At 39.5% G+C, this 27175-nt stretch overlaps 1 protein-coding gene across 1 annotated transcript in view; it reads right to left on the reverse strand.

Moving 5' to 3' along the window:
* The window catches only part of GLI3 (GLI family zinc finger 3), a 329749-nt gene extending 320202 nt beyond the window's left edge, over window positions 1–9547 (reverse strand). The window contains exon 1 of the mRNA XM_090287378.1: window positions 9303–9547. The gene's annotated coding sequence lies outside the window, so the exon portion shown is untranslated. The remainder of the gene's footprint in view (window positions 1–9302) is intronic.
* Window positions 9548–27175: the final 17628 nt, after the last annotated feature.

The following is a 27175-nucleotide window of genomic DNA, read 5'->3' on the forward strand; positions in this document are numbered from 1 at the left end:
TGTGTGTCCAACCTGGGCTCCCTTCACGTGCTATCCGTCCCTCAGACATTTCCAGGGCCCAGGTCTTCACAACCTGACCGCTTCCCCACCCAGTGTCCTGCCCTCCGGTCACAGCGTCGTGGTCCGGGCCGGACAGCCCCGCAGCACCGTCCTGAGGCGCCACGCCGCCACGTCTCTGCTCCCATCCCGGCCTTGTCCAGTGTCCAAGCGAACACAGGTCTGGCTCCAAGAAACGGCAGCTGTCCGAGCCCGGGATAGGGATGGGGTCTTGAGGCCCCCAGCCCTGTTCCCATCCGCATTCCCGCAGCGATCTTCCTGAAAGTGCAAACCAGGGCAGAACAATCGGAACCCCGCAGGGCCTCTGGGGCCAAAGAAGGGCCCCTTATCACTTTCATCAGGCTGGTTATCAGCTCCATGGGAATATTCTAATTAGGGCCCCGCAGCATTTCCAGCAGTTAGTTACCCGTGGCAGGCCGGCTTTCATTCGTAGTGCTGTTTTACCAGAGGCGCAGCTTTCCAGGTACTTTGCAATGCAACACTCTCTGTGTTGTTCTATAAAACACCGGGAACACTTGGAAGTCTTCAAGAAACCAACGGGTGTGTGCTTCACGCACAAAACTTGTTACTCACCATCCATTAACCTGGCCCCTAAATACTGTTTCTTCATTCACTGCCTAAATAGATCCAGGTGTTGTGACTGGGTATGGCACAGACACATCTCATTGTCTTTCAGGGAGGGAGGACCTTAGTGGAGTTCTAAAGTTCAACCTTAACCATAAGGCTTTTTTGTAGTAAATCTAGAGCATGAAAAATCAAAATTCTGGAAACGGGCAAAAATCAGCCTTTCCCCCTTGCAGGTCTCTGCAGTGAAACCTGGGATCCATATGGAAGCAGAGTTCCTTTATCCTGCTTAAAAATTTTAAGAGAAAACACCAGTACTAAAACCAACGTTTAAAATTGTTTGGACTGTATAAAACGACTTTCTAATCCAAGGTGAAATGAAGCAGTAATTATAAACTGATAATGCATCCTTATTGAACAGCAGAGTACTAAATTTATTTCCCTAATCCAGTTGGTTTATTTTTCAGTTGCCTGAATTTGGGCAAAAATTCTGTTTGATTTTTTTCTTAATGTATTTAAAGATTTAATACAACTAAGTTAAAAGCCTGATTAATGGTAACCTGATCAGTTCCTGATAGGTTAAAACAGCTACTGCCAATGAGGTACCAGAAAGAGAAGGCATTCCAGTAGGCAGAGCAGAGCTTTTAACAGCACAGTGATTAGGCCTTCAGTAAGAATTTACTCTTTGCAATTTAGGGAACTATTGTTCAACTGGAATAAGGCTTTCCTTGAAAGAAATTACATCTACTTACACCTGCCTCTATGTTTATAAGCTGAGTGATCTCCCTAATGTGTTAACGTTTTTAAAATCCATAATGCACCAGCCTGTGTAAGCATTTGAGGGGCCTCCCCTATATCACTGAAGAGTGACATTTCTCTCATACTTTATTATCACAGATTAGTTGCTACTTCAAGATGCTGCTCTTGGAGAAATCATTTAGGTAAATTTTCTATTAGATAGACATATCTTCCTATAGCATTAAAACTCAGTTCTTAAAGAAAATAAATTCTTTAGGAAGAGAAATTTTTTAAAAAGTCAGAAAGCACAAACCTAATGTTGATTTTTAACTTTGGATCAATTCTGAACATGAGAAATAGAAATAGTCTGAGTTTCAATAAACAAAACTTAGGGAATTTAAAAACATTTCAGTACATTTCATACAATCATGCATTATAGTTAACCTTTTATAGGAGTCTCGTGTGATTGATGTTTCCTTCTGCTCAAAATATCTTCCTAAACTTAAAATCAATTAGATATGCACAATGTCTGTGACACACAAACAGTTCCTAAGATTTCTGTCTTCTTCTCCCTTCCCTACCTCCATTGCTTTTCTTTTCTGCAAGAGGTTCAACTTCATAAGTCCTTAATAAAATCATCATAAAGTTTTAACTATAGTAATTTTAAATGTACAATTATTTTACTTTTATATGATTTTTCTCCATAATTAAAGAGTCTAAAGCCTTACTTGCAAATAAGAAAGCCACTATCTGTTCAGGTTGCCATAAGTGTTCTTTGGTAGCCTGAAGAGTTCTCCAAATCTGCTGCCTATTGTTTTCAATCTTTCCTACGTTTCTGAAGCTCCTAATCTCTGATAAATAGTCTTCAGGATCCATATCCCCAAATGGGATTACTTGAAGGGGAAATACGTAATTACCTGGCTAAGGATTAAGTAAATTAACTACATCAAAACTTTGAGGAACCCATATTTTGAACTATACAACAACTGAAAAGCTTATTTGACATGAAGCAATCATTGTTATTAGAATTAAAATCACCAAAGATATTTTGCATGCCAGTTTTACTTTTCTGCTATGTGTATTTAAAAAAATATCATCAGCTACTCTTTCTCTGATGCCAGTGGTACATTACGAGAAACATTTGAGGGGGGTATTATGTCTATTTAAAAGTTGTTATCAATCGGAGTTTTGCTAAACTGTAAAACAGCAGTCCAGCGTACTTTGGTTAGACTTAGCAGGAAGCACCATGCACAGCACGTGCCATTAACCAATGTGCAATAATGTGGAGGAAGCTGGCATCCCCACTTTCTTAAGGTTGTTGGAGATGGACAATCCTCAGACAGAAAAGTAGATCTATAAGTCAGTTATCTACAGATCAGCTAAACTCATGAAAACTGTTTCCTTTAAACCCACAAAATCACAAAAACATCATGAAGAATCAAAGGTGTCCCTTGTCTTATTTCACTGAGGTTTACATGAACTAAATGTTTTCACACATTTTTAGAACAAAAAAATCTAAATTTAAAAATTATTTTTAAAGAATTTCCATAACTTTGGTTCCTAGAATGATGTGTATCTTTACAATCAAGCATGTTCTACAAATAGTAATTTACTTTTAAACTATCACAAAACAATACTGGCTGGGTGTTAAATCAACTAAAGATATCCCAAAATATTAATGTATTATTTTGTGAAGTATTGCTCATCATACTTTTTCCTCCCAACTTTTAAACTTGTGATTTCTGAACCTTATTTGCAATTAAAAAAACAAATTTTTCAAAATTTAAGAATTTAAAATTAAAGTTTAATCAGTGAAAAATTAATTCCACTCCACTAAGCCTATAAACTTTGCTTATTCAAAGACAGAATTCTTCACTATCTTATTTTTCACCTCTCCCCCCAATCCTGCACAAAAATGCCAATGTAAACCATACCAAACTACATACCCTTCCAATGAAACACTTTGGCATGCAATTGCATTTGAACAGCCACAGCTCTAAAAGCAGATGTTGTCCTAAAGTGGCGTGGCCTAGTCCACACTTCTGGCCACTCCACTTAGGTTTCCATACATCTTAGTTCATTAAGACTTCATTCTTAAACTGCTGCCTGAGGTTTCTCTACATACAGGTAACTCTCTTTGTTGTTGTTGTTGTTATTGTTACTTTTTGTTTGGGGTTTTTTTTTTTTACAGATAACTCTCTTGGGACTAAATTCTTTTTAAAAATATCACAAAACGAAATCAATAATAGGGTTAATTGCCTCATTCCTTCATTACTGCAATTTAAGAGTTACTGTTCATTTAAATTGAGAGTTTTCCATTTCTTTTTTGTAAAAATAGTTTATCATGTAAGGCACTCTTGAATATTATTAGGTGTTTTATGTAATTTTCAAAAAAGTCAAAATGGCTAATGCTAAAAATTTCCACATGAAAATACTGCATTCTGAGGTTATTCCAATAAACAGGTTTAAAAAAAATTACACTTACCTCCCATTATTTAATTTTGTGGCATAAGAATTACTCAAATATGCAATCAAATGCTTATGTTTAAAACATGCTTCTCTCTCTCCCTCTTTCTCTCTCTCTCTCTCTCTCTCTCTCTCTAACACACATACACACACACACACACACACACACACACACACACACACACACACACAGAGTCATTTCCCACACCCTCCAAAAAAGGAAAGAATCACTAGCTGTGTCAGGCCAGCAATCAATCCAATTTACTGCAGGTACAATTTATATGTACAGTGCATGCCACAACAAAACCACAGTGTGATGCCAACTGGGCCCTTAAGAAAGTTTTCCCCTAAATCTCTGGAAAGGAGCTTTAAAAGAAAGCAGGGATTACAGTCAGCTACAAGGTAGGGAGGGGGCTTACCTCAAACCCAGCCAAGCGGAAATCAGAGCAGTAATTCTACAAGTCAACAGAGTACACTTTCAAAGCTATCAATGGTGTGAAGAAGTGCTGGGCAGCATGGCCTGAAGGCAGCACTAATACACTGATGACTAATGGCTGGGCTGGGGCAGACAATGAATTTGGGGATTGAAAACTAACAGAAACCATGCAGTACTTTGACAAATGGGCTTTCACAATTTCATTCACTGAATAACCTTTAAGCATAAAATTGGCTCCAGTTCTCTTGAGAATTACAAGACATGTTGTTGGACAATGATTTAAGTATTTTCTTTTTTAATTATGACTTATGCAATATGCAAAAGTACCATATATGAGGACACAACTATAGATACTACAGATGCAGATGTGGAGCTCAATACACTACTGCCTTTCAGGAGGGGGCTGAAATGTTTCAATGCCATCTTATTAACTATTGTAATGGCTTGTTCATTCAGTTTCTTTGAGAGCCATAGATTTTCTGGGACATTTTCTCCAGTTGAAATATATGTACACACAGAACAAAAAAAATACTTTTATGTTAAAAAAAATAACTAAAAGTGATTATGAGATGTGGTACTAAAATGCAATGCATTTATAAGTGGAAAAAGTCTAATTTTAAGGGGCTAGGAAAAGCGCCTTAAAACAATTGCAGTGCCATGCAAAGTTTGCAATGAAATGCACTTACAAACACATTTAACATCTAATTTCTTCCAAACAGCTCCACTCCCTCATCCCCACATAACTAGCCCCTTGATTTAAAAATAATAATTTTGGCAATTTTTAAAGAGAGAATGAAATACCTCAAGTGTCTCTAAATTAACAAATACCACTTACCCCAGACAGCATTCCCTTTAGCAGCTCCTAAAAACTTAAGAAAAGGATCTTATGCCAGGAAGCTTTGTGAGCTCATAAAACCGTTGTTGGAGCCAGGAACACATAGCATATTTAATCTGCAAACTGTGAGAGTCTACAGTGATTTCAGCAAGATCTGACGCATGCCCTTAAGGTTTGCTGGGATCTGGGATTAGGGGGTTGATAAGAACTTCTACTGCCCATGGACATGTTTTTCTTCTGCAGTTAAACACAAATGCATAGAGACATTTGACTGCTGCTTGGTGTTACTGCTCAAGTTATATAAAAGCTTTGCAGTTCCTTTTGCTGTCAATATATCAAAGTTTTTTTAAAAAATCATCAAAGTGTGAAACTTCATTTTAAGTCTTCGCCAGTCTACAGCTCTATTTCACAGGCCGTCAAATAAAAGTAAAGATGAAAAAATACAATGAAAACACTTGAAAAAGTTTGCAGCAATACCCCTGCCCTGTTGTTTATTCTCTGTCTCCCTTTATTTGCTTTGAAACTAGAACAAATCAATTTTCATCTAGAAAAATTACAACATGAAGTGAAGAACAGCCTCTTCCACTAGACTTTAATTAAAAGACAACCTGAAGTTATTATTAGAGTGGAATCTTTTGCTTAACATATTAAATACACACACATTTTCTCTATAGTCTCTTCGGCATTTTAATTGCCTCTCATATCTAAGTTGGCAGAAAATTTCTTGAATCTTCCAAAACAAATCAGATTGACTATAGAATATGAATGCCAGCAAAACTAAAACCTCCTTCAAAGAATTCTTTAGCTAGGGATTTACAACAATTGCATAAAGAAGAAAAGTCTGACTTTTAAGATAATCTATATTCTAAAAACATTAACATTCCATTGCTAAAGTTTTCTTGAGGATTTCATGACTGTTGGTTCACTTTTCCTTCAAGACTATTTTTTCCTATTAAATTACTATCCATATAAATGAGTGCACTTATTAAATTGTTTCCTTTCAGAAACCCCCAAACCTTATCCTCAGAAAAAAAAGGGTAGGGGATCTTAATAAGATACCTTACACAGAAGGAAGGATCTCTGATTAAGTAAGCACAGAAGTCTGAAACCCTTACAGCATGCAGGTAACTGAGAAAACTGGCCTTGAAACAAAGGAGAGTTAAACTTTTAGGCTTGCGCATCAAATTGATAAATTAATGGCTTATTAAATAAGTAATGATATAACTCAACAGAGCTATTTTTCATCAGTACTCATTTTCTCATCATTTCTGGGTGTAGTTCTTTGCAAACCAGTCATACGACAGAATGTGTTTATACCAGGCTTCAATCAAGGAATACAAACACGTTAAAGATACCGAGAATTGGTAGGTATCTGAGTTGGACCAACTAACCTATGAATGATAATATAATCTATACCTTTTAAAGTGCTTCATAAGACACTTCTCACATTGGAATCATTAAGGCATCTTAAACCAAAGTTCCCTAAGCTGACTTTAAGAATTATATACACAGAAAGGAGTCCTCCTGAAGCAGGGAGTTTTTAATTAAATAGCTTTTACTATAATAAATTATCTTTTCTCTGTAAGTATGCTGTTACAACTAGTTTATATGTTATTTCAAATTTGTTTTAGGTATGACTATAGTCTAACTGATCAAAGTATTTATGTACCAAGTTGTTAAGACCAACATTTCCTAACGTAAACAAATTCTTTAGATACTTCATACAATTTATATTAAGACTGATCGCCACTGCCTTAATATATCCCCACAACTGAAATACTATTATGCTTTAGAAAAAAATAGTTTGAGGTTATTTCACTTCTTTAAAACATAGCATTTTCCTTTCAAAATAATCTTGATACATGTAATTAAGAAACTGTCAGACTATTATTAATTTTTAATTTAAAACCTAAGTGAAATAATTACAGGAATCAATCAATAAGGCACCTATTCAAATTACAGAGCAATTACATAAATACTCAAAATTAATACTGTAGGCCAGTTCTTGAAGATTTCAGTCTATATATGCTAAGACTCAAAAACACATTAAGCCTAACATGGGAAGAATTAATAGTCCTGCCTTAAATAGACTGAAATGGAATCATTTCAGTTGGCCAAGGCAGAGCCCCCCACCTCCTGCCACGCCCAATCTACTCAAGCTGCAACTCTTTTTAAAAGTTAATTTATTTCCACCAGACACATATTTCAGGGATCTAAAAAACTGCCTCATCCAAGTTCAGTACAAATCACATATAGGGGGAAAGCCTAATTATTGTGAATTTCCAGCAAAGTGCTCTGGAAAGACAAATTGGACAGGAGGAAAGGAAAAGGAGAGACGGTGTTTTTTAGAACTAATAATACTAGGGCTAATAGCACTCGCTTTGCACAGCGACTGGCCCTCCATCACTCTGAGAGGGATCAAAGTTTTGCCACCACAAAATATGCCTTCTGGAATATTGATTTTTAAGTTGGTTACTAAAAAATGAAAGACTCAGAACTTTAGGCCGTTCCACTTGCCTGCCTAAAAGAATTCAGATAGTAAAAAAAAAACTGCTTAAAGGATGGAAGCATCACCATAGAATCATAACATAAATGTGGCAGACAGGGAGAAATACAGCAAAGCCTGTTTTGTAGACATCCCTCTATGTCCAATTGTTTCTGAGTGGCCCAGCAAGAATTTGTTTACCACATGTTTGCTCTTTCTCATCTACCTGTAAATTACCTACTCTCCCTTTGAAATCCAAGACCCCTGCCTCCCTCTCTTTTGTCTGGAATGGCCAATAAACCCCAACAGTCCAATGCCTCCTTGGATCTCCTATCTTAGGGCACCCCTGCATATACATCTGTAATAAATTTGGACATTTTCTACTGTTAAGCTGTCTCATGTTAATCTGATCACTAGCCCAGCTAGAATAATTTAAAAGGTTGAAGGAAAAAATTTTTTTTGTGTTCCCAAACCTCTGACTAAATGGCTCTTTTACTTGGAGATGCAGACCATCATTTCAAACCGAAATGGCAGCTGGAAAATGTGGAACAGCTGGCAAAGAGCTGGGAGAAAATGTTTTACATAAATACATGTACATATAAACTGGCAGAGGTCCACGAGCACTGTACCCAAGGCCAGAATCTATTCGGCACTGCAAACTAGGGAGATAAGTTGTGGGCACGACTGCAAAGTGGATGCCTCCTTAAGCCTCTTTCTATAAGGGGTCAGCAAAGGAAGCCTGGATTCAGCCTCTCTAGGGCATCTCCTGAAGCAGGTGCAATCAGCGACAGGAGCACAAAAGTTCAGGGAAGGCGAAAAGGCTCTGCTTAAAAGTCGCTTCACCAAGTCTCCAAGTTTGAGGTAAATATTTACTCCCTCTTCACCTCCTAGGGCCTATTTTCTCTCCTAAGTCAAGAAAGTAACTGTCCCCTGCTGCTGTGCGAAGGTGCAGCCTAAGTGATACTTGCAGGGGCTATCGTAACCCACACCCCCACACTCACTCCTTGCAGCTTCTAACGCTTTTATTTCTCTCTTTCTCTCTTTCTCTCTCTCTCTCTCTCTCTCTCTCTCTCTCTCTCTCTCTCTCTCTCTCTCTCGTGCTGTCCCTAAAAAGGAAAAGAAATGAAAGAATTCCAAATCATACACAGATGGTACAACTTTCACTTTTCCTCCATTAAAACGGAGGTGCGCCTCTGCCAGGGAGCACACCGCTCCCCTGCCCTCCAAAAGGAGGCGCAGGCTGGAGGAAGCCGTGCAGTGGCGAGCCCCCCGCGGACCCGTTGGCTGCCCACCCGCCCGTCACTCGCCGCGCTCGGCACCCGAGGGGGATGCTGCAACAGTGCGCAGGCAGGCGCCCAAGCTTTGGGGTAGAAGGTAGTTCCTTTACTCTTTTGGTAGGAGTTGGGGAGTGAGGGTAAGGGGCGCCGTTCAGGTTGCTGCAAACTTCTTCCCCTTCTGGGATGTGCAGTTCTCCAATCCGTCTCCGGAAGGCCGAGGGGCCAGACACTTGGAAAGGGAGCTTCAAGGAGGAGTAAGCAAATGAAAGCCTTGCTCTGACGCTTTAACAGTTGCTCTCTAAAGCTTGGCTCCTTTGACAGCCATTTTCACTTCCTGTTCCCCCCACTGGGGACCCCCCTCTCGACCTGGAAGCGCCGGCGTGGCCGTAGGACCCGGCTTCCCCTTGCGGGCCCGCGAAACAAAGAACTTCGGGCGGGACATACCTGCGGCGGCGGTGGTGGCGGCGGCTGTCAAGTCCCCTAACTTCCCATAGACCCGCGTCCGGGAAGCGGGCGAGCGGCTCTCCGCTCCGTGAGACGCGAGGCTCAAGCCTCTCGGGCTACAGAGGGCCACTGGGCTGGGCGTGGGGAGCGCGGGCCGCGGGCATGCTGCAGCGCGGGCGGCCGCGGGGAAAGCGAGTCGAGGCCGTGAGTGTGCGCGACCGCGAGTGTGCAAGCGCGCCGGTGGCGCTGCCCCAGCCCGCTCCCTCCTGCTCGTGCAGCTCCCGAGTCAGTTTCAGGGATCTTGTAATCCGATCCCTTCTGACTCACAGGCCCTGAGTGACAGTTCTGATTTGGTTAACCCACGGGAGGGAGGGGAAAAAGAAAGAAAGAAAGCCCCCACCGTCTGCCTCTCCTGGCATCCAATCGACTTTCTCGAAGAAAGTCCCATCCAGGCCAGGAGACCCGCGCCGGTGAAGGAGCCCCCTGCCTGGGCCCAGCGCAGCCCGCCCAACTCACGCGGCGGAAAAGTTGTCCCTCGGTTCTGCGCGTACCTCCCTGGAGTTCCCTCCTTCCCTGCTCTCCACCTCTTCCTCCGGCCCGTGCTCCTCCTCCTCCCTCAACTTTTAACACATGTAGCGGGACTCTCCCCTCACCCTCGCGCTCCCTTTTCCTCTGCCCAAGTCCCAGCCAGGCCCCTTTTCTTTCCGCCACTCTCCAGCCAGGCGGCGACACTCCGAGCAGCCGGACGCCTGCCGCCGCAGGGGACGAAGTTGGAAAAACTTGGGAGTGCAGCTCGCCTTACTTTTGCTTTCTTGCTCCTTCCAGGCCGTGCCTTGTCCCCGAGCCCGAAGTGGGTCCCAGCTGCGATGCGGGTGGTGCTGGCGAGGAGGCGGCGCTGGCGTGCGGGTCCGGGGCTGGAGGGACCCCGGGCGCCCCGAGCCACGCGCGCGCTCCCTCCCCCCCGCCCCCCTCCTCAGTCTCCTCCGCCTCTCTCCAGTCCTCACACAGACACATTCATGCCTGCTCCTCCTCTTCCCCCTCCTTGACCCCTCGCCCGCTCGGCGCGCCGAAGCCCCACCCACCGGGCGAAGAGAAGGGGGCCCGGGCATGATGTCACGCCCATCTTCCCCGCCTTCGCTCCCGGCACTGCCTGGACGGCCTCGCCGGCCCCTGTCTCAGGGCCCCGCCGGCGGGGGCTACGTCCTGCCTATTCTCTTTGCTTCACACCCTGCCTCTCGGCTCCCCTTTCACTCAGAGTTTGTGTCCCCTTTATTTTTTTTAAAGGCTTCTCTGAGCACACCCCCTTTGGCTCCCCCTCTACTTTTACATTTCCCCAGGCCAACCGTGAAACTCCCTTTCATCACCAGAGGATGCTTTGGGAAGCTCTGGGTTTTCCTCTCCGTCTGAATCCTCTGCCCTTGGAGCCAAGATCTGGGAAGCGGGAACTCCCACTACACGGCTTGCTGTTCCCCTGCTCTACTTTATAAAGAACACAAAAACAAAGACCCCGGGTTTGGAGCCTGGACTCCTGGACTCTAACGTGGTCTTTTTTCCCTGAGCTACAAAATTTCTATGTTCTGATTTATTTTTTAGCGGCCCATGCTAGTAAAAATCATTTTCCTCTTTCCTCAACCAGACAGTCCACATTTATCTGTTCCTTTTCAATGTATCCAACCTGGAAACGGAACCTTAAAAAGGAGTTTCCAATGGAGGGGAGGGGGATCGGGGAGTGGGCAAAGAAAGACAAAGGAAAAACAAAACAAAACTGTGGCACTCCAAAGCCCATTCTCCTGGGATAAACTGAGCATCGACTCACCCCCAGCAGGGCTGAGAGCTCAGGGTGTACTTGTTGACTGGCTGAGCCTCTTAACTGAAGTAAGAGTGGGTGGATGAAAGATTATGATGATTTGGAGAGCATTTTGAGATTCAAATGCTTAACTGGAGAATTTTCTTAATGGAATTGATGGTAGTATTCCCTATTTGTTTCCTAGGACTTGTTGCTTATCTCAAATACACGGCAAAAGCAGACTCTGACTTAAGCTTTTATGGTAGAAGTAATGGAGATAGAGTAAGCTCGAAGGTCCTTTTTAGGTATTTTAAGACCTCTCTCTACATCACCCCTCTTAAAAAAGGGGGGGGACAAGACAAGAAAAGAAACCCACCATTTACTTACTGTACAGAACAATGGTCTCAAAATATATGGGTGGTCATCCCAGCTTCACCTCACTAACTGGTCTCAAGCCCTGAAGGACTGATTGTCTGAGCCCCACTGTGGGATGATGATAGGACAACCAGGCTGCATACCTCCAAGGATTCATATGAGTTTCCAATGAGATCATGCATGCATAAATATAAAGGGACACAAATGTACAAGAATTGTTACTATATGTTTGCAATTGCAAAGAATTAAAAGCCACTCTTTCCCACATACACTCCTCCAGCATCAGCCACAATTTTTTTTTGTATTCAAGTACTGCTTCTGCCTCAATCAAATGCAAATAATACATCCTGATAGCATCCTCTGTTTACCCAATGGCAAAAGGTAAATAAAAAGAAAGACAGCCAATAAATCAACAACTTGAATAAACTAGGTATTATGACTTTTACTTTGAAAGAGTCTTCAAGCTGATTTTGGATCATGAAGATCTTGATTCTTAGTTTTAAAAAAGAGAAGAATAAAGAAGAAACAGCTAATCTGTCCCCTTACACCTATCAGAATGGCTAAAAACAAAAGAAGGGAAATAATGCTAGTGTATCCTGTGTGTCCTTATTTCCTCATGTTAGATTCTTGGCAGAAACTAACAGCTCTCTGTTTCAGTGGTAAACATATATATAAGTGGCACATTTTGCAGAAATGACAGAAGAAAAAAACACAGTTTGCCTTAGTGTGAGTTAAATAGTGCCAATCCATTTTAACACACGAACTCTTTTTCCCAATGAAATCGTATGGAATCCCAAAACATAAAAGAGAGCTACTTTGGTTGTATCTGAAGTGAGGTCTCAGAGCCCAGCGCCCCAGCCTTTCTCTTGTCACTCACCCCCTTTTCTGCAATGGCTCCTGAGACATCTCTAAAAATCCTAAAGTCACCCTGAAACTCAATATTGAAATCTCTCTTGTAATTATAAAGGGCACTTACAGGGCTCTGAGATTGCCCTTCCTCTATGTCTAAAATTCTACCATTATCGATTCATTTATTGCCATCTTTCAGCAGTTCTCTTTTCAAATACAAATCTCCTAGGAAATTTTAATATAGTGAATCCTCAAAATGATTAAGCTTGTAAGACTTTTTTTTTTTTTTTTTTTTTTTTGGCAACAAAGTAAATGAAGTGGGAGACATGAAGATATTTGTTTTTGTTTCCTAGGGCTGCCACTAACTGGGTGGCTTAAAAACAACAAATCATCTATTGTCTCACAGTTCTGAAGACTACGAGACCAAAATCAAGGTCTCAGCAGGGCCATATTCCCTCTAAAACCTCTAGGGGAAGATCTTTTCTTGTCTCTTCCCAACTTCTGGTGGTGTCTGTCAGTATTTCTTGCCTTGCAGCTGCTTCATTCCAACCTTTGCCTTTGTCGTCACATGGCATTCTCCTTTTGTGTGTTTTCCTTTTCTTAAGGGTACCAGTCAGATTGGCTTAGAAGCTCACTCTACTCCAGGATGACTTCATCTTAACTAAGTACATAGGCAACAATCCTATTTCCAAATCAGATCATATTCTGAGGTCCCAGGAGTTAAAACTTCAACATGTCTATTTTGGGAAGGTGGAGACACAATTCAACCCATAACAACACTGAAATAGATAGAGGAGAATGAGAGATCTGCAATTTAGAGGACAAAGGATGAGTCTGAGAACAAACTTCACATGCTCCTCTGCATTTTTTGCCCCCTCATGTGTGCTATACATGAGAAATCTTCTTGCCTTCACTTTATCATTGCAGCTCTTCCATCTGCCTGCACAGTAGCCCTCAATTAATTATTGGAAAATTCTAAGGGGATAATTCATGTGTATTGAAAATTCCCAGCTTCAAGTGACAAAATTCCAACTCAAATTAGCTTAAGTTAAATTTAAGGGGTGGGGGGGGATGTTTTGTGGACTAAGGTGTCCCGCAGTGTGTAGGCAAGCTCCAGGCAAAGCAGGATCCAGGGGTTCAAACAATGCCTGCTGAGTTCTGTTTTGTTGTTTCAGCTAAGCTTTATTCATCCTTTGCACAAACCTTCTTTAGACAAACAAGGAAGTGATCAGAGGTAGCTTCATTTTACATAATCAATCTTAACTATTTATACTCCCAGAGAATAATTGCCTTGTCCAAGGGGATGCAATATTTCTCTTGACCAGGCAAGAGGAATAGTTACATGCCAGGTGCACAATTAACACATGTCCTATAAAGCTGATCCCTTCCTGTAAATGCAGCACTGGCACCTTGGCTTCAGTTGCCCATAATAGGGCTGCCTATTGGAAGGTGATACCTTCAGTCCACCATGTTCTTGGGCATCCTCAGTGCTATGAAGTCACAGTATATCCTACATTCATTTGGGGAGAATTCTTTTGCTCTTTGGAGTTACAGTTGATCACTGACTCTTAAAGTGTTAATACTTATGTATGAATAGCTTACCAACTTTCTTTTTGAAAATAGCTCAGATTTGCTTAGCAACTTTTTTTCCTTAAAGATTAATACCTCTTCTTTGTCTGCAAAGTTAAGATAGTAAAGGCTCTTATGATGTAAATACAAACATTGCCCCTCAGCCTCACAGGGAAGCTTTACTATTGGATCAAGCCTATCTGCTGCATGCTTTCTGCATTTATAGTGAGTTATTTCCCAGGAGCCTCCTCTGTCTGGCATGCAAATAGACTCCTTGAAGACAACATAACTAGCCCAGCCAACATTTCAAATGTTTCTGAATTACAGCAGATAATGCATTAATGCTGAAACTAGGACTTTTAACATCTTTGTATGTATGCATGTTTTTCAGAAGTATATAGATGCCAGTTAAGATACTCCTTCTCTAATCCTGGCTTGTGTGGCTCAGTGGATTGAGCATCGGTCTGCAAACCAAGTGTTGCTGGTTTGATTCCCAGTCAGGGCATATAACTAGATAGCATATCTGGGGTGTGAGTGACAGGCAACCGTGCAGTTATGTTTCTCTCCCTCTCTTTCTCCTTTCCCCTCTCTCTAAAAATAAATAAATAAACAAACAAGTAAATTTTTTTAAAAAGATACTCCTTCTTTAAAGATTCTCACCACTTTTTTTAAATGTTAGGAATTGAATAAAAATTAAAAAATAAAATATTTTTAAAAATAATTAAAAAATAAATAATAAAATAAAATAAAATAAAATGGTGGGAATTGAAATACCATATTGGCTATGAGAACTATAGCACAAAACAAAATAAAGTTTCTTAAATTTATGTATGCTTGCCCCCCTACTGACCTGCCACCTAAGTGAGAACAGCTGAAGAAGGCAGAACTCCCTCCCAGCCAGGAAGCTCCGACTTCTAAGAAGCTATCTCATGGATGTGAGTACAAGGAGAGAGGGACCATGTCCCCTGGAGGTGTTCAAGGTATTCAATAGATAGAGCAAGAATCAAGGTTACAAACCCCAGTGTCATCTAAATCATTAATTTATTTCTCTCTTCTCCTTCTTTTCCTCCTCCTCCACCTCTTCCTGTTCCTACTCTTCCTCCTCATCCTCATCCTCCTCACTGTCTCCCCCTTCTGACCTCCTACTTTCCTAAAGTGCTGCCTTCTGTATTACCCCACAGGGCCATGACAACTGATTCCTACACTGAGATGATTTGACTTCTTGAGGGTACCTCAAGACCCATTTATGTTTCCTGCTGCCACCTTTCATTTCCTAGGCATCCTGGTTCTGCATACACTGCACTCACCAGCCAGTGTACACATAGGGAAAGTACTAGAGAATGCAGGCAGAGAATGCACCCAAATCCCCCAAAGAAGGAAACAATCCCTGAGGTGGTGCAGAGTGGATGGGCTTGAGTTTCCCCATGCTGACTGGCTGGTTGCCAGAGAAGGAGAATGCTTTTAAGTGCATTGCACAGGTGCCCTTCGGAGGATCTCTCACTCATTATCTGCATAACTTATTCTTCCATGTCCCTGGAACATTGGGATTATATATGTAACCCAGATGTTGGCTATTCACCTTAAAGATATAGCCATTATTGGCTAGATGTCAGCCAATCCCACAAGTTGGGAAGCCCTAAAACCTTCCCAATTGCATTTCTGCAGCATTCAGAGCTCCAGTGGATGCTACATGACATCACCCTATACACAATACTCAGACCCTTGCTGGCTCCACAGGAAATCAACCCACAGTAGGAATGGGGTGAGCTTGGTAGATTTTACTGATGATTTAGGTAACCCAGGGGTAATTTTCTCCATTCTTCTCTTTCAGAAATAAAATAAGTTTCTCTCTGTGTCTCAAGACCAATGCCTATTTCTTAAGGTCTCACCTTTCTTTCCTAGGAGCTTATTCATGTGACACTGTGGTTTCATTTGCCTCTTCCATCTCTCTTTGCCCAAGGTCTGTTCGGCTCACCATCTTAGTGATCATCTTCCATCTACCTAGCAGTCATACTGAGTACTTCTTTGAGTTTCCTTAATGCTAAAGTAACAAGCAGTGGCTTGTGGGACAAATGCTGATGCCTAACGTTTGATGTGCATGAGTAAATTTTTCCCCAGACTCTTCATTTTGCCACAGTCTCTACCATTCCCCATTATCTACTTGCTGCTCTCATTTACATAATCTGTCTCACTCCTAAAAATATTTAAATTTGCTGTTTTCATCCTAAATAATCCACTTATACAAACTGTAGGTTTTACTGAGTCTTTTCATAAACAGGATATCAAGGAAGGTATATGATACCAAACATATTATAGTCAAAGTTCCAACATTTTCCACTAGAATTTCTGTCCTTCAATCATTTCTGCCCATGTCCCCACTGTATTAGTTTTATTTACTATGCTCATCTCCTGTTCAGTGCCCAGATGAATTGCCAAGAGCTGTGGAACTGAAGGAGCAGTGTTTATAGTGGCCATGGGGGAGTGTTAATGAACACCAAAGAGAATGTGGGGCTTCAAAGAGCCTAGCAAGGGTACAGAAGGACATAGGAGCTCTGTGCTACATTATTTCAATAGCTGAGAGCTCAGAGCCAGTGATTATTTTTATACTTTCATTATTGTAATACCCCTTTTATGGACCTTTCAGGGTCCATCATGGCTGAAGAAGAAAGCACAAGTTTTATAGAGAAGGTAAAATGTAAGAGTTTCTCTCTCTCTTTCTTTATCTCTATCTTGTTATCTATCTAGCCATAATGTGTATCATTTTAAAAAATAAACTATTAGTCTTACTTTGGGGTTTTAATATTAATCAGAAACATAGAATACTGACCAGACCTGGATTTCAATAATTTCTTCACCATTACTAGCATTGTAACTTTACTGAGTCAATTCACTTAGTTTCCCCATCTGTAAACTGGAAATAAAGTTCTACATTGCTTAAAAATGGGGATACGTTCTAAGAAATGCATTGTTAGCCAATTCTGTCATTTTGTGATCATTATAGGATGCACTTACACAAACTTAGATGGTCTAGCCTACTACACACTAGGCTATATGATATAACCTATTACTCCTGGGCTACCAAACTGTTACTGTACTGAATACTATAGGCAATTGCAACACAATGGTAAGAATTTGTGTAAGAAAGTGTACAGTAAAAATACAATAAAAAATATTTTTTAAAATGGTACACCTGTATAGGGAACTTACCATGAATGGACCTTGTAGGACAGGACATTGCTCTGAGTGCATCAGTGAGTGAGTGGTGAGTGAATGTAAAGGACTAGAACATTACTGTATATTGTAGACTTTATGAACACTGTACACTTAAGCTACACTAAGTTTATAAATATTTTCTTCAATATGTAATAATAAATTAAAAGCTTACTGTAACATTTTTACTATATAAACTTTTTAATTAAAAATATTTAAAGTGTTTTAATTTTTTCAGTCAAAGTTGACATTTAATATTAGATAGACAGCCTAGTGGTTATACATTTATAATTTGCAAAGGAATCTCCCCATAAATCTAGTACCCACCTGGCACCATACAGTTATTATAATGTTATTGATGATATTCCTTATGCTGTACATTATGTTCCTATGACTGTTTTGTAACTGCCATTTTGTACTTCTTAATCCCTTCATCTTTTTCACCCAGCTCACAACGTCTCCTCCAATCTGGCAACCACCAGTTTGTTCTCTGTGTCTATGAGTCTGTTTCTATTTTGTTTGTTTCTTTATTTTATTTTTTAGGTTCCATATATAAGTGAAATATTACGATATTTGTCTTTTACTGGCTGGCTTATTTCACTTAACATAATACCACGTGGGTCCATCCAAGTTGTTACAAATGATTAAATTTCATTCTTTTTTATGGCTGAGTAATATTCCATTGTACATACAAGTATGTACAACTCTTCTTTCACTGAACCACACCAGCCGGGGCTATACCACTCTTCTATATCCACTCCTCTATTGTTGTACACTGAGCATAAGGATGTATATATCTTTTTGAAGTAGTGCTTTGTACTTCATATAAATACCAAGAAGTAGAATTGTTGGGTCATAGGTAATTCTATTTTTAAAATTTTGAGGAATCTCTATACTGTTTTCCATAGTGGCTGCACCAATTTGTGATCTCCCCTAATAGTACATGAAAGTTTCCAGATCCCCATCAATACTTATTTGTTGATTTATTGATGGTAGCCATTCTAAAAGGTGTGACATGATATTTCATTGTGGTTTTAATTTGCATTTCTCTGACATTGAGCATTTTTTCATATTTTTATTGTCCATCTATGAGGCAGGACGCCCCAAAACCAAAATTATCTTCTGGAGGGTGGGACCCTTGTAGTGGGCTTCCCCCACTAGGTGAGTGTTCTTAGGAACCCATCTTTATCAGTGTACCAGCTGGCATTGTTGTGAGAGGCTGTGTTCATCTTCAGTGAATTTTTTTTTTTTTTTTAAGACTCTTTCAGTGCATTTGCCCATTTTATGATGGGTGATTGATGAGTGTACCTGCCCAAACTGCATTGAGTGTTCACCAGTTTTTGACCAAAAACGATATTATCCCCATACCTTACCCTCATTATTCACCTGATCTCACACTGAGTGACTTTTGTTTGTTTGTTTCCTCAGATGAAAGAAGTCCTCAAAGAAAAACGTTTTGCCAATGTGGAAGAGGTGAAACAAAAACAGCAGAAGCACTAAAAGGGATTAAAATTGACAAGTTCAAAAACTATTTTGAGCAGTGGGAAAGAGTCTCAATAGGTATATTGCATCAAATGGAGATTACTTTGAATGTGACTGAAGTTTAAACATATAAAAATAAATACACAATATTTTATGAATAAATTCCATTTTTTCGGGTTCACCCCTCATTTATGTCCTCTTTGAAGACTGTGTATTCAATCCCTCTGCCCATTTTTTAATTGAGCTGTTTGTTTTTTTAGTTTTTGGTGTTAAGTTGTATGAGTTCTTTAGAATTTTGGATATTAACCCCTTATCAAATGTATCATTGGTGAATATCTTCTCCCAATCCATGGTTTGTCTTCTTGTTTTGTTGATGATTTCCTTTACTGTGCCAATTTTTTTTAGTTCTATGTAGTCCCACTTATTTATATTTTTGTTCTGTTTCTCCTGCCTGGAGAGATAGATCCCCAAAACATATATATACATATATATGTATATATACATATATATATATATATATATTTATTACTAAGAGCAGTGTCAAAAAGTTTACTGCCTATGTTTTCTTCTAGGAGTTCTATAGTTTTGAGTCTTACATTTAAGTCTTTAATTCAATTTGAGTTTATTCTTGTGTTTGGTCTAAGAACGTAGTATAGTTTCATTTTTTTGCATGTGTCTTTCCAGTTTTCTCAGCACCACTTATTGAAAAGACTCTTTACTCCATTGTATACATTGTTTTCTTAAGTCTTTTGTTATAACACTTAACTTAAAAGAGGAGCACATTGAACAGCTGTACAAAAATATTTTCTATATATGCTTATTCTGTATGATATTTTTATTTTTAAATTTACTTATTTATTCATTTATTTAACGTTTTCGTTAAAACTATGACACAAACCCATGTATTAGTCTTGGCCTACATAGAGTCAGGCTCATCAATTCACCTTTGTGTCTTGTTCCACTAGAAGGTCTTCAAGAGCAACAACTGGCATGGAGATGTCATCTCCTATGATAACAGTGCCTTCTGGAATTACCTCCTGAAGGACCTGCCTGAGATTCTTCTTGAGTAGGTGTCACTCTTTTCAGAAATATGTCTATGTTGTTTGCTTCTTTTTTTCATCATAGGTTTGCTTATAACATACCATAAACATTTCTCCCTATAAATGAAAACCTTTTGGTGTTGTGATCCATGTTTTTAAACTTCACCCTTCACTAAACCCCTTATTGTGAATTTTCTTAGGGGTTCTTCCGCCTTTTCTTTCCCTGAAATATTTTTTTCTCTTGTCTTTTCTTTTGCTATGCTTTCCTATTACAGTTCCAACAATTCATCATTAGTCAGTTCCCCTGGAACATCCTTTAGGACCTCCTCAATGTTATTCTCATCCACAACTAAATAGAGTTGTTTCTACTCTCAACCACAGTCATGTTGACTTTTGCAACCTTTTCATCCTTGTCAAATTCTCTGAAGTCCTGAACATCTTGAGTGTCTTCTTTCAGATGTCATTTGTATAGTCCTTGGTGACATCATCCCAAGCCCAAGCAAAGTTCTTGATACAGTCATATATGTTGTAATTCTTCCAGAATTGCATCAGTGTCTTCTTCTTCAGGTAGTAAGCCTTAAAGGCTGTTATAACTCCTTGATTCATTGGTTACACCAAAGAGGTAACATTTGGAGGGAGAAAGGCCACTTTGATATCAGGATGAAGAGAGTCAATAATATCTATAAGAAGTAAAATCTTGAAAGTTATGTTACTCTTCAAACAGTACTTCTCCATTTCTCTGGCATAGCATCCCTAAGGGCAGCTTGGAAGAGGAGCTGGGTCATCCGTGACATTTTATTTTTCCTGTAGTACATTGGCACTGTGTGTTTATTGATATGCTTGAAGGCCCTGGGGTTCTCACTGAGCCAGATCACAAAGGGTTTCAACCTGTAGCTGCAATATTGCCCCCAAGCAAGACTATTATTCTGTACATAAAAGCTTTAAAACCTGGAATTGACTGGGCCTTCTTATTAGATGAAAGTTGTTTCAGGTATCCATTTCCAGAATACAAAGTATTCATCCCTATGGAATATTTGCTCTCGTGAGTAATTTCCTTCTACAATCAGTTTATTTGGACTGTTCAAAAATTCTTCAGTTACCTTCACATGAGCACTTACAGACTCACCACTCATTTTCACATTATGTAATGAATAATGATTCTTGAATTGTTAAAAACCACCCAGAGCTAGCAGTGAATTTAACATTGGAGTCAGGTCTCACCTTTCCTTTCAACATTGTAAACAAACTTTTTGCTTTGGCCATTATTGTCATAGGGATAAGAGGGATAAAAGGGATATGCTCTTGTGTCTCGTCTTCAATTCAGGTCACTAGAAGTTTCTCAATGTCTGCTTAAATTTATGTTAGTCTCATTGCCTTCAATGAAGCAGATCCTTTAACACCTTTCATAATTTTTTTCTTGTTCTTAGAGATCATAGCGGAATGGGATATGACAGACTGGTGAACATTAACCATCACTGGTTTCCTACCTTCAGAGTCTTTAATCACTTTTAATTTTATTTCCAGATCAATCACTCAACATGGCCTCTTACTGACAATGTCAGCAGTGGTTTTTCTGTGTTAAGGGGCCAGGATGAACAAAATAATATGAGATTAGATCAAATACAAGAGAAATGATGCAATGAAGAGACACACATGGTAAACAAGATATATGAAGCTGCTGCCCATGTAAAACTTTTAAAAAATAAGTACAACTAATACTGTTAAGTCCCATGCTATGTCACATCTTTTTCATACTTACTAAGGAAGATACTTGAGGTGTGGGGGTTTAAGTCTTTGTTCTACCTCACTTATAAAAATTTGATTTAGAGTCCGAAGATGGTGGCAGAGTAGGTAGCAGTGTTGTCTGCTTGCTCCCATCGCAGAAAGGCTTGGAGTACAAACACAAAGATGAGTGAGTGAGTGCAGATTTCAGATAGCGTGAGGACGGAAGGGAGTTTAGGAGCAGAGGGAAAAGGGCAGAAGACTCCCCCATGCTCTCAAAGGGAGTCGATGGGCCCCCCAGCCCGGTGCCGCTGCTGCACTGCACCCCAAAGGGGCAGCTGCAGACCAGCTCATGGGCTGAGATCTGCTTGGAAACTGCTGCTTGCCATAGGCACTGGGATCATCGGAGTCCAGAAGGAAGACAATAGAAAAGTTTCCTCGAAACATCCAGAGGTGTGGGAGGACAGCGAGCAGCCTGGACTCTGGGAAGCTGTATGAACTGAGTCTAGGTGGGGACCCCCTGGGCTGGCAAATCTGGGCTGGCAACCCTGCACCCCAGGCACCTGCATCATGGCACCACTAAACAAAAATGAGTGGAACTGAACCAGGGAGAGGGGCCCATACAGGAGAGCTGCGGTGGAAACACAGACTCAGTGGGGACCCCAGGCAGGCAAGCAGTGCACACAGGTGAAGAGTGAGAGAGACTGCCAGCCAGAGACTGATGCAGCCCAGTGCTGCAGCTTGGAGCACAAAGACTAATTGGGAGGAGGAGCATAGACAGGACCCAAGGCTTGGCGGGGACTAGGGACATGCTCACTGGCTTGCCAGCAGAACAAAGGAGTTAGAGAAACCTAAGGATTGCTGGAGGGTGCCACAGGGCAAGTGGGGAGAGACCCAACTCAGTGAGGCTCACAGCAGAAAGTTGCAGCAGGTCCACAAGTGAGAGAAAAGCAGCCACAGAAACCAGTCAGATCTCCTCACAGCCAGCCAGGTAGAAAAGATTTGAAACTCATGGAATTTTGACTGGGTGTGGATCCAGAAAAAGAAGTCCTCACACAAAGGTTGAACTGAGTAAAAACTCTTTCTTTCTTTTTTTTTTCTTCCCTTTTATCCTCTTCCTTTTTATTTTGTTTTATTTTTTCTTCCTTTTTAAAAAAACTCTTTCTTTAATCTGTTTCCTACCTTCTCTCCCTCCTATCCTTCTTCTTTAATTTTTGTTTGTTTGTTTGTTTGTTTGACTGGTTTAGCCTCCCTTTCATAATAAACATATAGCATATAACTGCTATTTAAACCTAATACTATCCACTTCCACTTTCTCACTTTATTCTACATTCTTCTCTCCCTTTTTCAACATACAATGTAAATATTACTTACTGTCTCACATAGCCTTGACCTTACTTTCTAATATTATTATTCTATCATCTTTCCTCTCAAAAATAATCTTTCTTTTATTTAAAACAACTCTTATCTGTTTCTCCTATAGTATAATAGTCTTAATCTCTCTACATTTATATTAATACTGGCTCATTTGCTGCTGATAGTGGGATTGTGGGTGGAGGATATTTTTGAGGGTGTGGATTTATTGCCTGGGTTGTGTGTTTATGTTTTAACCGCATCTCCACAAAAGAACTCAAAACAAGGTGGGCAGAGTAATTCTCAACCAACTAGCCAGAGGGAGGGATCCATCAAACAGTAACTGAAATACAACCAAACAGTTAAACAAACGACATAAAGGGCATCCCAAGAGCATCAGGCTCAGGAGATCAAAGAGACTGCACTGAATCCCCCAAGTCTCCTATAAAGAATCTCATACCACAAAGGTGGGAAATTAAAGCAGGCAAATCTAATAAACAAAAACAAACAAGAAGAATACAACATGGGAAGACACAGAAACAACCTCCCAATGAAAGAGAAAAGGAATTCCAAGAAAGAGAGATAGATGGAATATACATAAGCCAACTATCATACATGCAATTCAAAAGCATAGTGATAAAGAAGCTCCATGTACTTGTCAGTATCAAAGAAAACTACTACAAACTCCAGGGAAGTTATAAGTTACTCCAAGGAAACTAAAAAGAATTGCAAGGAAGCTACAAGGAACTTACAGAGAACTACACCAGCATAAAAAAAGACATAAAAACTATTAATAAGAACCAGGAAGAAATGAATAATACAATTTCTGAACTGAAGAACACAGAAGAATCAATCAAAAGCAGGCTAAATTAAGCAGAAAATCAGATCAGTTAGTTAGAGGACAATGTAGAAAAAAATACCAGACAATACAACAAAATGAAAAAAGATTTAAGAAGAATGAAGAGGGTTTAAGAGAACTGCAGGACAACATTAGACTAAACAACATTGGATTCATAGAGATACAAGAAGGAGAAGAGGAGGAGCAAGGGATAGCAAACCTGATAGGAAAAGTAATGACAAAATTTTCCTAACCCGATGAGAGAAAAAGTCATGGAAGTCCAGGAAGCACAGAGGGTCCCAATGAAGATAAACCCCAAAAGGCCCACTACAAGGCACATCATAATAAAAATGGCAAATTTCAAAGACAAAGTGAGAAAAACAGCAAATAACATATAAGGGAGCTCCGATAAGGCTATCCACCAATTTGTCAACAGAAACACTACAAGCCAGAAGGGAATGGTAAAAAATATTTCAAGCAATGAAAAACAAAGGCCTACAACCAAGAATACTCTACTCAGCAAGGCTCTCTTTCAAAATGGAAGGTGAAATAAGGAGTTTCTCAGATACAGGAAAACTAAAAGAATATATCGCCTCCAAACCAGCATTGCAAGAGATGCTAAAGGGAATGCTTTGAGAAAAAGGAAAAAAAGAGAGAGGGAGAGGAACACAGGTACAAAGGGAGATGAATAAATATCTGTCAATAATAACCTTAAATGTAAATGGATTAACTGCTCAAATTAAAAGACATAGGGTAGCGGAATGGATATGAAAACATGACCCACATATATCCTGTCTACAAGAAACACACCTCAAAACAAAAGATTTACAGAGACTGAAAGTGAAGGGATGGAAACAAGTATTCCAAACAAATGGACATGAAAAAAAAGCTAAGGTAGCAATACTTATATCAGACAAAACGGATTTCACAGCAAGGGCCATAAAAAGAGACAAAGAAGGACATTTCATAATAGTTAAGGGAACAATCCATCAAGAAGATATAACCCTGGTAAACATGAATTCACCCAACATAGGAGCACCCAAATGTATAAGGAAAATATTAGAAGGCTAAAAGAAGGATATCAACAGCAACACACTCATAGTAGGGGACTTTAACACTCCATTATCAACAACAGACAGATCTTAGAAACAAAGAAAAACTAAGGATATTAAGGCATTGAACAACACACTACACCAAATGGATCTGACTGAAATATATAGAACTTTTCACCACAAGAAGCAAAATATACATTCTTTTCTAATGCACATGGAACATTTTCAAAGATAAACCACATGATAGAACACAAAACAAGCCTGAAGAAGTTCTAGAAAATTGAAATTATATCAAGCATCTTTTCAGACCACAATGTCTTGAAACTGGAAATCAACCTCAAGGGAAAAAAATCAAAGACATCCAAACACATGGAGAATGAATAACATGCTATTAACTAATGAATGGGTTAACAATGACATCAAGGAAGAAATCAAGAAGTTTTGGGACTCTAATGATAATGAACATACAACAGCCCAAAATCTATGGGATACAGCAAAAGCAGTCCTGAGAGGAAAGTTCATAGAAATACAGGCCTACCTGAAAATGATAGAAGAATCTCAAAAAAAAAAAAAATCTAACACTACAGCTATAAGAACTAGAACAACAACAACATACAAAGCCCAGAGTGAGTAGAAGAAAGGAAATCATCAAGATCAGAACAGAGTTAAATGACAGAGACTAAATAAACAATTCGAAAGATCAATAAAACCAAGAGCTGGCTTTTTGAAAAAATAAACAAAATCAACAAGTCTTTAGACCGGCTCATCAAGAAAAAAAGGGAGAGGACCCAAATAAACAAAATTAGAAATGAAAGAGGAGAAATCATGACTGATATCAGAGAAATACAAAGGACTGTAAGAAATTACTACAAACAACTGTATGGCAAGAAATTTGAAAACCTAGATGAAATAGATAAATTACTACAAACATATCTTCCAAACTGAATCAAGAAAAAGTAGAAAGCCTTTACAGACCAATAATAAAGAATGGGATTGAAACCGTAATGAAAATACTCCCAGCACACAAAAGCCCAGGGCCAGATGGCTTCACTGGCAAATTTTATAAAACATTTAGGGAAGAACTAACACCTACCCTTCTCAAACTATTCCAAAAACTCCAAGAAGAGGGAAAAATCCCAAACTTTTTCTATGAAGCCAGATTACTCTAATTCCAAAATCAGATCAAGACGCAAAAAATAAAGAAAATGACAAGCCAATATCACTGATGAACATAGATGCTAAAATCCTCAACAAAATATTGATAAACTGGATACAACAACAGATTAAAAAGATCATACACCACTATCAAGTGGAATTCATCCCAGGGATGCAAGGGTGGTTTAGTATTCGCAAATCAATAAATGTAATACACAACCTAAACAAAATGAAAAACAAAAATCACATGATCATATGAATAGATGCAGGAAAAGCATTTGATAAAGTAAAATACCCATTTATGATGAAACATTCAGCAAAATGGGAGTAGAAGGAGCATGGCTCAACATAATAAAGGCTATATGTGAGAAACCCAAAGCCAACATCATACTCAATGCACAAAAACTGAAAGCATTCCCCCTGAGATCAGGAACAAGACAAGGCTGCCCACTCTCTCCACTCCTATTCAACATAGTCTTGGAAGTTCTAGCCATAGCAATCAGACAAGAAAAAGTAAATAAAAGGCATCCAAATTGGAAAATAAGTAAAACGATCATTATATGCAGATGACATGATAGTATACATAGAAAACTCTATAAACTCCATTAAAAGACTACTCGATATAATAAGTGAATTTGGCAAAATAGCAGGGTACAAAATAAATATACAGAAATCAAAGGCATTTCTGTACACCAACAATAAAATCTCAGAGACAGACAAAAAAGAAAATACCATTTACTATAGCAACAAGAAAAGTAAAGTACCTATGATTAAACTGAACCAAAGAGATAAAAGACCTGTACTCTGAAAATTATGTAACATTGAAGAAAGAAAATAAGGAAGATACAAATAAATGGAAGCAAATACCATGTTCTTGGATGGGAAGAATCAACATCATCAAAATGGCCATACTACCCAAAGCAATTTATAGATTCAATGCAATCCCTATTAAAATACCAATGACATATCTCACAGACCTAGAACAAAGACTCCAAAAATTCATACGGAACCAAAAAAGACCCCGAATAGCAAAAGCAATCTTGAGACAGAAGAACGCAGCAGGAGGAATCACAATACCAGACATCAAACAATACTACAAAGCTACGGTGATCAAAAGAGTCTCGTACTGGCATAGGAACAGACATATAGATCAGTAGAACAGACTAGAGAGCCCAGAAATAAATCTAGGGTTTTATGGTTAACTAATATTCTTGATAAAGGAGGAAGGAACATAAGATGGAGTGAGAAGATCCTCTTTAACAAATGGTGCTGAGAGAACTGGACAGGGGTGTGCAAAAAAATGAAACTAGACCACCAACTTACACCACACGTGAGAATAAACTCAAAATGGATCAAAGACTTAAATGTAAGCCATGACACCATAAAAGTCCTAGAGGAAAACATATTCAGGAAAATTTCAGATACCCCATGTAACAATATTT

The sequence above is a fragment of the Furipterus horrens genome, unplaced genomic scaffold (assembly GCF_987537825.1).
Source record: "Furipterus horrens unplaced genomic scaffold, mFurHor1.1.pri manual_scaffold_9, whole genome shotgun sequence".
NCBI classification, from domain to species: Eukaryota; Metazoa; Chordata; class Mammalia; order Chiroptera; family Furipteridae; genus Furipterus; species Furipterus horrens.